The sequence below is a fragment of the Manacus vitellinus genome, unplaced genomic scaffold (genome assembly GCF_001715985.3).
Source record: "Manacus vitellinus isolate BGI_N305 unplaced genomic scaffold, ASM171598v3 scaffold_1_pilon, whole genome shotgun sequence".
Classification (NCBI taxonomy): domain Eukaryota; kingdom Metazoa; phylum Chordata; class Aves; order Passeriformes; family Pipridae; genus Manacus; species Manacus vitellinus.
Genome location: NW_021939396.1, coordinates 41218836 through 41231863, shown reverse-complemented (window position 1 = coordinate 41231863; position 13028 = coordinate 41218836). Strand labels below are relative to the sequence as shown.

The window sequence follows — 13028 nt, the reverse complement described above, 5'->3', positions numbered from 1 at the left end:
TAGAAAGTCTTGATCAGCACATGGTTTTCTAGGGATGTTGGTTCACTGTCGCCTCTCAGTTCACAGACCATGCTAAGTATTTTAGCTTTCTGGTGGACTAAATTCCAGATGAGTAAGTTGCTCCCATGAGTGTCAATGAAGGCAAACTTATCTATCATGTAGGAAAACTTGGGCTGGGCAGCAAGTGTGGCTGGGCAGCAGTTCTTGTACCATTGTAGTTCAGAGTTTCAGCAGTGCATTCCCCACCCCCTCATAGGGCTCTTATGATTGCTGTTGTATGTTCTGTGTTGATATACCATAATACTTATATAAGAGATAGCAATATAGGTTTCATATTTCTGTATTTGCTGTTTTTACTGGATACTGTTTTAGTTGATTATAGTAATTTCTTCACTAAAAAAAAAATTGTGTTTTCTCTTACTTTCATAGTCCTTCAGATCCCTGTAGGAAGGGCCCAAAACTCCTCATAAACAATGTTGGCCAGGTCTCAGCCTTCTCACCAAGGAAGTAGTGGGCATTACCTCCTTGTGGCTGCTTAGAAACCACCTGGGGTGAAATTCAGTAAGGAATGGACTGTTTGCATGGCAGAGGTGTTGGTCAGCTTGAAAAGACCGAATTGCACATCTCCAAGGTCTGTGCCTGAAATCAGAAGCAGCACCATGGGTACAGGGACAAATACAGGGATGCTATACCATTTTGCATGATCTAGGTGATTACTGAGGTAGATAAAATGGTTTCTTTGGGGTGAAATGATTTATTTGGAAAAAAACACATGTCTACACAGAAAAGCTGATGAAACCAGTCTCAAAAGCAAAGCTGTTTGGCAAATTTCAGAGAGACCTTGGCACTTGACTGAAATCTAAACTTTTTTCAGGGACAGCTGGATTTTGGCTAAGTTCTTCTGCAAGCCTGCAGGGCTCTGGCTGGCAGACCATTGCTCAACCTTCCGACTGGCAGGGTACAGGATTGATGGCCTGTCATTGCCGGATGGCCCACCAAGTAGTCTACCTTTGAACTAAAGACCTCAGGGCTTCCAGGTTTCAAAACTGGGACAACACTTATTTTGAAACTTTTTTTGATATGTGTTGGTATGCATTGGAAATATTTTGATTTCAATGAATTACCAAATCCTGACCCCAAAAAGTGTTCCACAGGAGTTTTTTGAACAGCTCTATTCCAGTCTTAAGTTTAATGACCCCAAGGGGAAAAAAAAGTTTCTCCATAAAGTAGAAATAAACCAGAATCCAGTGAATGAGTCTGAAGCAGGATTCCTCTGACCCCTCCTTACCGTAATCCCACTGGTGTCCTTGGTCCTCCAATAGACTGGTCTGGGCCCAGTTACACAGTTCTTGTCTTAATTTTAAATGTGATATCCTGATAGGAATGGTTTCCCTCCCCCGCTTCCCCCCTTTCCATTTAGTGCACATTTGAAATGGATTCAAACTCCTTGTTTTGCACTAATGCCAAAACTATCCATGAGGTCTCAAAACGAAATCTTCTTGGTAGATGACTACGCATCCTACTGATTATGCTATTGTTATTATATTAATAGCATATTCTCAAACTTAGGCAATGTGCAGGTGCAAAACTCTCATTCAACAGTACATAACTCTTTCATCTGCCATTTCTTGCCAGTAGATTTCCTGCCCATATGAATGTTTCTTGTGAAATTTCTGGAGAATAGCTGTTGGAGTTTTGCCAAATGTAAGAAAACAAATACACAAACAACCCCTTTCCAAAACTCAAAAATCTCCCCCTTTCCCAGTCCTCTCTTTTAGAAACTACTACTTCATAGTAGATGTTCTACATCTAACAAAAAATACCAGTTGTGAAAAAATAAGCAGTGTGGATTAACGTAGCAAAGGTAAAAGTAAAAGCTTTACTAGGGTGGTGCCAATAATGTCACCACAGAATGCCTGTGTATTGGTATGCCCTTTTGGTTCACGTGGGTGCCTCACTTTAAATATGTGCCCTTGCCTGTTCTTACTCAGTCATTCACTCTGTTAACACTTCTTTGGAATCCTGTCCAGATATATCAGGTTTAAAAGACAATTAGCCTTGGCAAATAATATTCAATTTTTAGAGAAGCCTTAACTCAGTGGGGTTTTTTTAGGTAAACACAACTTTGGGATCTACACACATGCTCAAACAGTGGTGAAACCTGTGGACTCTCATTCACAAACTATATTTATTCCAGTAGGCTTCATGCTTTGTGACCATCATCCAGAAATGAAGACAGAAGAGCACTTTGAGAATCTGAGGGGATTTAAGGGTTTGAAAAGTGTATCAGTAGATGTTACTCTGAAAAAACATGTGTGTGGGAAAAGGGCAGTTACACTAACCCAGCTATTAGCAGTGTACTTTAAAAGGCAATAGATCTCTTTAACATCTAAATAAACTGAGAATTCTGTCTAGAAGTAAAAAAGGAATTTCCAGTTTCAAGTGTGTTATTTCCTCTCAGTGTGATTATTTACAGTATATCTCTTTCATGTTTTTTTTGCAAAATGTTATTGACATTTGAATGGTATTTCAGCATAAGATTATGACAGATACAAAAGTCAAACACCAACATTTGTAATATTTTTGACCCCAGGATAAACTGTAAAAAATTATCCTATTGTACTTTCTTTGCTTGCTTTCGGTGTTTTGTTTTGTTGAAGCAGCAAAGGATTCATTGAACTGGAGCCTGCCATTTGTTATTGGCATTTCTCAGAAGAGTAAGAACAGTCGTCAATTATATATTTTTCCAATAAAAACATGAACTCATTATGTAAATGTTCAGATTAGAATTCTACCCCAAATATATATGTATCCTAAAAATAAACTACAATAAATGTTAGACTAAGCAAAAATGAAGAACAGCAAAAGAATAAAGTCGATGAAAAAAGTGAAAAAAGAAAGTAGAAAACCACAACAATAAAAAATGCAGGCATTAAGTAATATAGTGGGTATGAAAAAAAAAGAGCTTCAAGATGAAGTTATGAGAGAGACAAGGGAAACTATCCACAAAATTGTTGCAAAAGCAGAATTTATTTTTACCTGGCAGGTGAAGTTGTGATCACAGTCACTGCAGTCAAGTCAGGTGTCCTGAAACACAACAAATAAAAACCAAGGGCTTTTAAATACGCAAGATTAAAGAAAGATTCCAATGAATCTCAGTGATCATCAAATGATGATTTAATAACTGTGTCAATAACTTTTTTCTCTATTAAGTTTAAATTGAGTTATACAAGTAAGAAATTCTAAAGAATTATCCCCTTCTCTTCTGAAGCAAGAAATGAGAGTTGGAAGCTCTGTTTATATGAGGGAGAATCTAATATTTGGGATCAGATTTGTGTTTTGAACCTCTCTAAAAGGAAGATGCATTTTGACTGTGACTCTAAGGTGGACCCATCTCTAATTCTGTTGTCCCCAAACTAAGAAAGTATGCTGGACCTCTTATGCAGAGCATGATTGAAATCTGTGAGGCTAAATTATTCCTGTAAGTGAATTTGAAGAAATGTGGTGCTTTTTAGTAGATTCAGCCCCATGACAGGACTCAGTTGTGTCTTTAGGTGAACACATACAGCCCTCCTTAATCACTAAGGATTGTACAAGTGCAACAGTTGGCAGACAGGGACTTTTTATTTTTCATTAATTTCTTAAAGTCCAGTTGTAGTATGAGTATGTTCCTCATTAGTAACATCACTACTATATTGCTTTTCCAACAAAACTTGCAAAATATTACATTACTTTTTGGTCTGCTGAACTGCTGAACTACTGAACTGCCAGTTCCTAACAGAAAGGAGCTGTAACTGAATCGCTAGTAAAAGGGGCAGGAAATTAGATAAAAGGGTAGCACTGGTTTTACATGCGTAAATGAAAAGATGTTAGCTTCAAATATGTAGCCTTTCAATATATTTTCCAAATCTTCAAAAGTGCCTGACTTTTGTTATTGAAATGCTGCACTAAATTTACTGACCATGCTCCTATGTGTTGCAATGGCTTAGTTCATGTGAACAAAAATTAAGGTGAAAATTTCTTATATCCTGATAGGCACTGTGGTGTCTTTGAAAATTAAAAGTCTTAGGGCTTGCATGATTGCAGCATGATTATTGGACAAACAAAATTTTTTTTTCTGGTAAGTACATAACAAGACATTATTTGGAGGAAGCTAGCATTATAGCCAGAAAAATACCCTTGCTCATGCTGCCCAGAAAACTGTGGTAGGAACAGTTATTGAAACACATATAACAAACATTGTGGAGAGAAGAACCTTTTGAACCTCCTTCTTTCTGGTAGGGAGGAGGAGTTGTAAAAGCAGAACAGGCTATGTGTGACGGGAATCCTCCCACCTAGCTTTAAACACCTGTGTTAAGTGTACCCATTTTAGGTTTCCTTTACAATCAGTGGAGGATGAGAGGTCTCCAGAAGGTGAGATGTATTTTGGCTTCGCATTGTCAGCTGCTGGAGTGTCTCTCTCCATTGACTGTAAAGGGCACTTAGGGGTCCTACAGCCCACGGGTGGCTGCTCAGATTTAAGTGGGATGAAACTGGGACATCCAGTATACACAATAAATGTAAGACAGATAATTACAGAACTACATAACAAATGGAGTTCTTGGTCCCATTTAGGGAAACCCAAGTTAAACTTCTCTAAGGCCAAAGTCCACTGCTAGGAGGGGAGGAGAAATAGGAAAGAGAATGCATCCTGGGTGAAGAAATAAAACATTTTCTCAGATGCTTACTCAATAGTATTGTGCTTCAGGCTCAGGATGTTGCTTCATTGTCAAATGGCTGATCTTTCCTTGTCATGCTTTCCTATTGTTCTCCCTTCCTTAAATAATCCTGGCTTTCAGCTGCATTTTTAATCCATTTAATTCATTTTCAACTCCCCTAAAAATCAGAGATTAGTTTAGTAGATCAGGAATGAGTTAGAAAAAAGGTTGCATAATGGACCTAGTTAAATTACACAGTTGCTACTTGCCTTTGCATAGTAATAACGATGAAGTTAATAGTTTCCACTTTATTTAGCTGCTAAATTCTGTTTTGTTTCAGAAATCAACTCCACTGCAATAACTACATTGTTCTTTGCTCATTAATCTCTATTATTTGTTCTTCTTTGAATTGTTGTGAAGTTTCAGAACATGGGTAGTCCTCTGGCAAACAGAAGAACGTGTTGATCTATTAGACCTTTTAGGCTCTATGATTTAGACAAAATAGTACTATTATAATGGTTTACAGACTTTAGTGGCTCAACTTAGGGCTTCATTGTGCAGTCCACGATATCACAGCAGCTCTTAGGCAGAATTCCATTGCTGCAATTTGTTCTGTACAGAAGGTACAAGAACAGCATAGTGCTAGTTATTATACAGTCAGTATTTGTCAGTAGTTTCCAGACCACTACACTTGCAGATAAATAAAAAAATAAGGAGGGGATTACAATTAACATCTGAGGTTAATTTTATTTTCTTTTTAATTTTTTTTTAAATTGCATTCATACAGTGTATGCCTTTATGACACTATCTACTACTGCAGACTGCTGCCACAAATTGAATTGAGTCTTGAATCATTACAAGATAGGCAGTAGGAGATACGTAAATAGTTGTATAAATACTGTAGTATTCTTCAGCAAAAGAGCAGTCCAGTGCAACAATTACACTAATACAGATGGAAGTGTTGAAGCAGATTATTCTATCATCTTAATATTTATATAGGTATTCCAATTTAAAGTGAACAAAGCATGACTTTTTTTTTCTCTTCATGTGTTTTTAAAAAAATCTTGCAGTTAATATCTCATTAAACACGTAGGGAAAATCTCCCAGGATTTTCCTTTTGCTCTGACCTCACAATCAATAAATTCCTGTGGAGCAAATGCTTTATTTCAATTTCATTGGTTAGGTTCCCTGCAATCCACAGTTCTCTATCATCGTTTCTACTAAGTGTACACTGAACATCTGATGTTCCGTGGTCATAACTACAATCTCTCTCCCTGTATCTCTTTAATTTGCCGTTTCCTGTGATGGAGCAGCTCTTGACATTACATGTGTTTCATTTAAGATATTCTGTGTTTCGCTCAAATGTATTTGCTGTGTTTGCCCAGTCTTTACGGTGTCAAAGAACAAAAAGAACAACAACAACAACAACAACAAAAAGGCAGCCTGAGGTGACATGTTTGAGCTCCTATATAGAAAACACAGCAGAATAATGTTATTAATTATTTCTATATTCATTAGCAGGACTCGTCTCAATGAAACTGCTTACAGCATTTGTGTGCTTTTCAAAACATACAAATTGTGGTAGGTGCCAGGCTTATCTCTGGGACCTGCTGCACTACTGAGTAGCTCTCAGACCATCTGGGTTGGACTGTGGTGTCCCACTGAGATGGTATTGTGCCTCTTTGCCCAGGGAATTTGGACTTGCTAGCAGAAGAACAGAAATATGATAGTTTAATGCCCAAAGCTGCAGTCTGCTCTTCAGAGTAACAGCCATTGGGCACACCACAGAGTGAATCTAACTTACTCACCCAGACTGGTTATCTCATCCTTTGTGTGTTTATTTGAATTTGTGAGGTGCTTCCTGGAAAAAAAGCTTTTATGAGGGGTCTGTATATGTTCAGAGTCCTTGCAGTGGTCATCTAACAGAGTCATACTTATTGTCTCTGAATTCTCAGGAGAGTGCACCCAACTATTTGAATATTTGTGAGTGGACTCTAACTGCACAAAGATGAATTCCAGTTTAATTAAAAATTTCCTGGATCTTATATGGGCAATATTTGTGTGTTGCCACACCTTCAGTCACAGCTCTGCCTGTATCATTAGTTCAGAACAGCAGTTCAGACTAGCATAACAAATAATCCAGAGTCACTGAATATGGGTTGTCACTGTGGATAGTTTAGTTGGTTTTCTCAGCATTTAGAAATGGTATTTCTCACCTCCTCCACACAAGCCTTTTCATTATCCTGCCAACTTCTTGAGGGGAAAAATAACTTCATCCCTGTTTGAGGTGTTTCAAAAGTTATGTGTGGAGAAACTTGGCTGGTATTTTTTTTTAAGGAATATTAGTTAAGGTATGCACTTCATTTCTAAATAAGCTACAATTTAGGAAGCATTTATGTAATCTCTCTACAGCAGGAATGTTCAGAAACATTCACATTTGAAAATGTTGTTGCACCAGTACATCTCAAAAGCTACATCTGTGTGAAGAGCTTAATCTTTGGCAAAGTCCAAAAAGCTGTTGCCATGCTTAGAGCAGAATCTCTATTTTAGCATCTGAAAAAAAGATGTTTCTAGCTATCTTAGTTTTCCAAAGTCCTTCTACAGTGAACAGTGTGCAAGTGAGAAATCCTTCCAGTAAAGATGCCTGTAGAGATGTCTGTCTCTGGTGATTATAAAAGAAGCACCTGTAATCTAAGCATCTTCCAGTAGATGTTTAGCTTTAAGACTTAGGAAATTAGGTGAGATGAATCCTTTTGCTAACATTTACATATAAAGCTTCTGCAATGTGGATTCCCAGAACTTGACCTTTCAAGCTTAACCTGATATCTGAGCCAGTGGCTGAAGCCAGACTTCCTGGCATTTCCCACTGTGCTGTCTGGGTGTGAAAAGGCTTAAGGAGTCATATCCAGAATGAGAACATCTACTTACCATGCTGTGTTCATGTGGACATCAGCACTGCAAATCAGCATTAAGCAAACAAACTCAAAAGAATCACTTAGGCTACTAATTCTTAGGCCTGTCTTTGACTTTCCACCTATTGAAAACTGTTATTTGTCAGTTTAAAATACAAATGTCATTTTACCTTCTCACCAAAGAGTGGTCCACATGTGATGAGCTGCTTAAAGAGAAACCAGGATTCACGTAAGTATCCATAGTTCTGCATAAGGTCAATACCTTCCCTACAGAAACTTTGAATTCAGTGCACAGTCAACTCTCAAGTTTACTTATCCTGGATTTAATACTTCAGAGTTGGAAAATTCTGTTCAGAAGAAACAAAGATATTACAAAACATCTATGAACCAACCAATGAACTGTATTCCTTTTTGAAAAATCTAGTACACAGGTTTCAGTAGAACACAGGAGCAGCAATGGGAAAGGCATAGTGTTTACAAATTATACAAAACATAGTGCTGTGTCAAAAGCAGTAGTGTTAATGGCACATGAAAATAGAAAAAAAGTCCAAATAATGCTCAAGAAATAAATGGAAACTCTGTGCATGAGTAGAATTTTGGATGTCATATGAACGTAAGAATTACCATTTTATCAGGCCTAAATCCTGCCTTGGTGAACACTGTGTCTTTGGCAATTCCTATTCTCTTTCTTTGTTAGTCTGCTTGCATCTCAGTTACGTCCAGAATTCCCGGTAAAATCAAGATTCTACTATCGAAGCATATGGTCAAAGTCATTCTCTGCCCCAAAGAATCTATAGTCTGAAACTGGGAGAACCTCCAAATTGTTGGAGCTACCCTACTGACATAAAATGATCTCTCTTTTGCTCTGGCAAAATATCCTAAGCATCTACTTAAAAGGTGCTGAGTGACCTCATTTAAACCAATCCTTAGGATTAGGCACACTGTTTGTTTAAACTTTTTTGAGATCCTGAGATACAAGAAGCTTTGGAAGTGCAAAGATTTTTTAACTGGCTTAATGTGTTTTTGTGTTTATTTGTAGATGTAGAACTTATGCAGTATAAAATTTGACAGCTAAGACTAGTCATGAAATTTCACCAGGAAAATAAAAACCTGTTAACAATTTGCTGACATGCATGAAAACCCTTAAATGCTTCCAAATCTGCTTCCAGGTATTCACATGCAAGAATCTGAGAATTTTTGCATTGCGAATATTAGCAAATGCGTTTTAAATCATGCTTGCTTTTCACACACCGTTTATATAAGAGCTTTTTGAGTAGCAGCAAATCGTAGTCCTATTAAATTTCAGTTCACCTTCACACTGGTACTTGAGTAAAAAATTGTTTTTTGGGGTATTTTAGAGACAATCCAAGAGTACATGTCAACAATTAAGGATCTGAATATAAAGTTGCAAATAAGAAAATATGCTATTAATAATGAATAGGGAAACTTCTATCTGTTTTACACATGTGAGCAGTTCAGTCAGTTTACTTATCATTGTATTAGAACAGAGAAGACTGTGTATGCCATTTCACCATTTTTTGATTTTCTCTGTTTATGTGTGAGGAGGGCAGCAAACATAAACAAAATAAAAAATTCACTTTAGCGTCTTGGGTTACTTACCAGGTTTGGATAATATTCTGTTTAAGGCAGCCACTTATTTTTTAAAGAATAATTTTTTTAAAGACAGCAGCTTTTAATTTTGCAATCCTAATACTTCTCTGTGGGTTTATTTCTAGGATATTCATCCTAATTTAAATTTAACAATCTGGAGAGTGTAAGCACAAGTGGGAAATGGAGAGAATATTTTGCCTTTTTTTCTTTCTCTTGCATATATCAAGTTTGTCAAGCCTACTGGTGAGTCATGTCCAGCAGTTTTAATAGTTTAGTCTCATTAGTCATTAATTCACTGGAGATGATAATATTTTTTTACCATTTATGGTTTTGCTTCTTAATGGTTCTGCTGTCTTACCCTAAGGAGTGCAGAATTGGGCCAGGCAGGGAAATAGGAACATTTGCAGTTAATCTTTAAGACTGACTGTTACTCCTTATTACCCCTCATTAGTATCCCTTGCACTCCCTTTTCCTCATCTTCTCCTCCTGCAGTCCAGCTCCCAGTCATATGGATCTCTGGTAGGTTCAGTGAGGAGGATGAGCAGTCCCAGTGCCCTCAGTGTACAGCTGAAACTGTATCCAGCTCTTGCATCCCAGTGGTCTCTTTGGGGACAGAGGAGGTAGCAATCACAGGCACCAGAACCAAAACTGGCTGTTGCAAATTCCCCCTGATGTGTTTTTGTTCATGCCTTCCTAAAAGGTTTGCCAGAACTTGAAGCAGCCTAGGCATTTAAAATTTAGCTTTACTCCTCTGACCCTGACTCCTTCTCTTTCATTTGCACTGCCTTCCTTTTGGGAATTTCCAGGAAGAATATGGTGGTAGAGTTCTCTATAATCTGTGTATGCACATAAAGTGTGCCTTCATGTTACTGCAGGACCAAAATCCAGGCAGTTGTCTGCTTTAAGTTATGCCTCTTTCTCCTTCTCCTGAAGCTGGACCTGCTGCAGTTTTGTGCCATTGGTGGCCTCATTTTGATCTGCTCTAAACCCAGGCATTGGAGCAATGCAGTTGTGCCAAGTAACTTCTGCAAATGCGCTGGGAAGAGCAAGGTAATAGAAAGAAAAGCACCTCTGCTGAACTTCTTTTCCCTCCTCCCATCATTTCTATAAACAACTTCTGATGAGGAAAGTGGGAATTTGGTGTGAAGAGTGGAAAGAAGACATCAGCTTGGAGAGGCAAGGGAGACTGGCAAGGGCAGGAGCTTGGGAGGGGGGTTAGCAAGCCAGAGCCTGGGGGAAACTAGGTCTGTCTGGAGAAATAGAGTACAGAGCTCACAGTAACTGCAGATGTGTCATCACTCCCAATGGGCTTAGTGGCTCAGGCTTTCTTGACAAAAGCTGAATGCATGCAGTTGCCTAAGGAGCAATGTTAAATCAATCTTATAATTTTCTCTATTTCTCCAAGATACCTTGTTTATTCTCTGTTATTTCATCTCAGAGGGTCTTTTTCATAAGGGTTTGAAGGACACCTTAATTAACAGCAGCAGTAATGGCTGGCAGGGAAGTAGCAGCATGTGTCCCCTTTCCTGCCCTGCCTTTTATTTGGTCAAGGAAGTCACTTGCACTTTCTTTCATCATTCTTCCTACTCTCTCCCTCCCCCGTGTCCTGACTCCCTGCCCAGATTCAAGAGCTTGAAGGTCTGCTGGTGGTAGCCGTGGTGGCTGCAGGGAGGAGGGAAGGGGGGAAAAAGCAGAGGGAGTAAAATAAGTGTCAAGGAATTCATTGTCTGTTCTCCACCTGTTGTTATTCTGGTCCCAATCAACCTGCTAGCCAGGCTGGAGCCAGTGGCCATCTGGAAACACTGCTCTGTTTATAAACTTGGCATGAAGCAGCACTCCCGGGCCCTGACCTCCCACACAAATCTGGAAACAATTAGAGCAAGATGATAGGCAGGCAGGCAGGGAGAGGAGGGGAGGGAAAGAGCGTGTGAGAGAGGAGGCTTCATAGAAGGGGAAAAACAGACAGAGTGAAGGGGAGCATGGAGAAGGTGGCAAATGTTTCTGAGATGCAAATATTTATGCCCACCTTAAACGACCGCTGGCTCATTAATTATTGCCCTTGCCAAAACAACTTTTTTTTCCATGAAGGCTAAGGCACGCCTCTTTGCTTCCCGCAGCAGCACAGGTTTTCCAAATTACATTGTATGTTTTACACTGCTAAAAGTTTGACTTTGCAACTCTTAGGAAATTGAGATGGGTCTGTTAGGTACACATGCTAAGACTCATACATGTTCTGTACTTGGTGGTATTGAAAACTGGAGTCCAAATATTGCAGCTCCCACCCATCTCTACAAGGAGTAATGTCTTTCTCTGCTACTCACACACCCCAGTATGCTGCTTTCCAGAACGAATGGCTGCCAGTCTCCAGCTCTCTGGAGTGTGGGAGTCATTTGGGCTCAATTCTCTCAAGCCTTCTCCTGCCCCACCCTACCCACCCACTCCTATTGCAACTCATTGTTGTCTTTACTGGGAAGACTGTGCTTTTCCTGGTCAAACCAGACCTTCAGTCACTGGGTTACTCCCTAGCTCCTCTTTGGATTTTGGACCCTTTCCCAGCCCTGCTCTTGCCGTGCAGGTAGGCAGCCTGCCCATCAGCAACCTGTTCCAGTGACTCTCTTGAGGAGAGTAAGGAAGAGCCACATCTTATCACAAAACAAACCCATGCATTTCACTTTCTGAATACATGGTGTGGGCAATCCTGTCTGTGCTCTGGGTGGTTTTAACATAGCTAATAAAGATGCCAGTGTGTTAATTCACTTCTCATAATGTGTCCTTTCAGTGCAAGAGCTGCAAGAGCGAGTCCTGCCTGGTTGAGACAAACCGGACATTCATTCCTGCTGGCCTGTCCAAGGGAGGATACCTTTTGGCTCACCTGACAAATCTGCTACTAACACATCCTGAGAAGTCAAGTGTTGTGTTTCAGGTGCAATAAAAACATGGCTCCTTCGTGGTGTGAGGAACTGCTCGTGGTGACATTGAATTTCTCTCAGAGTGCATCTCAAGAGATCCCTGTACTTGCACTAGGTGTGGCCCTGGCAGCCACGGTCAGAGCTGCTGCTGGGGCAGCAGGACCCGACCCAGTGTGGCATATTGTGCAGTATAACCCACATCTTTTAATTTCCTCAGTTTTCTTCAGGCACCAGTCCTAGTATGCCTTGCTTGTGAGGTACATTAAAGGTTTATCTGCCCTCTAATTCGACCATAAAAAGCTACAGCTCAAAATGCCCAAGATAATTTCTTCCATGATGTTGGACTCACCTCTGGTGTGTACCTCTGGGCAGCCTTTTGCCCATTGGTCTCACCAGAGTGAGTGGTTTGCCTCAGCTATTGTGTGCTGGCGACAATACAAGCATGGCCCAAGTAAGACCAAGACAACTGATAATGCTTTAATGCATAATACCAGCAGATCAGAAATGATCAACTGCAAGATGAGGGCTGTTTGATTTTCATGGCTCCTAAGGAGTGGTATGTTATGAAGTGGTGGTTGTGGTTTGATAGGGGAACTGTTCTGAATGCTACGGGAAGCACACGGGGTCCACTCTGCTTGTGTCATGCTGTATAACAGTTTCTCCATTATCTGATGCTGATTTTCCCTCAAATGGTGAGCTATCTTCATTGGATACACACATAGGATTTGTGGACTAATTCTGTGGCGTTTGAAAGTCTTTCGAAAAGTGCTTAAAAAGACTTTTCCTCTCCAAGGGAGTTCAGTGGTTCAGTCTCGTTAATCTGAATAAAATATTGCTATAATAATTAGTGCTAATTGGCAGCTTTGTTTGCAGCCTCATCAGAGTCAGTGATTAGCTAA

The 13028-nt window shown here is 39.6% G+C and overlaps 1 long non-coding RNA gene across 1 annotated transcript; it reads left to right on the top strand.

The window, feature by feature from the left end:
* The first annotated feature begins 512 nt into the window (after nucleotides 1-512).
* Nucleotides 513-2429, top strand: LOC108640351. Its single transcript, XR_001921120.2, has 2 exons — nucleotides 513-631; nucleotides 2201-2429. It is a non-coding gene; the product is annotated as an uncharacterized LOC108640351 (long non-coding RNA).
* The last annotated feature ends 10599 nt before the right edge of the window (nucleotides 2430-13028 follow it).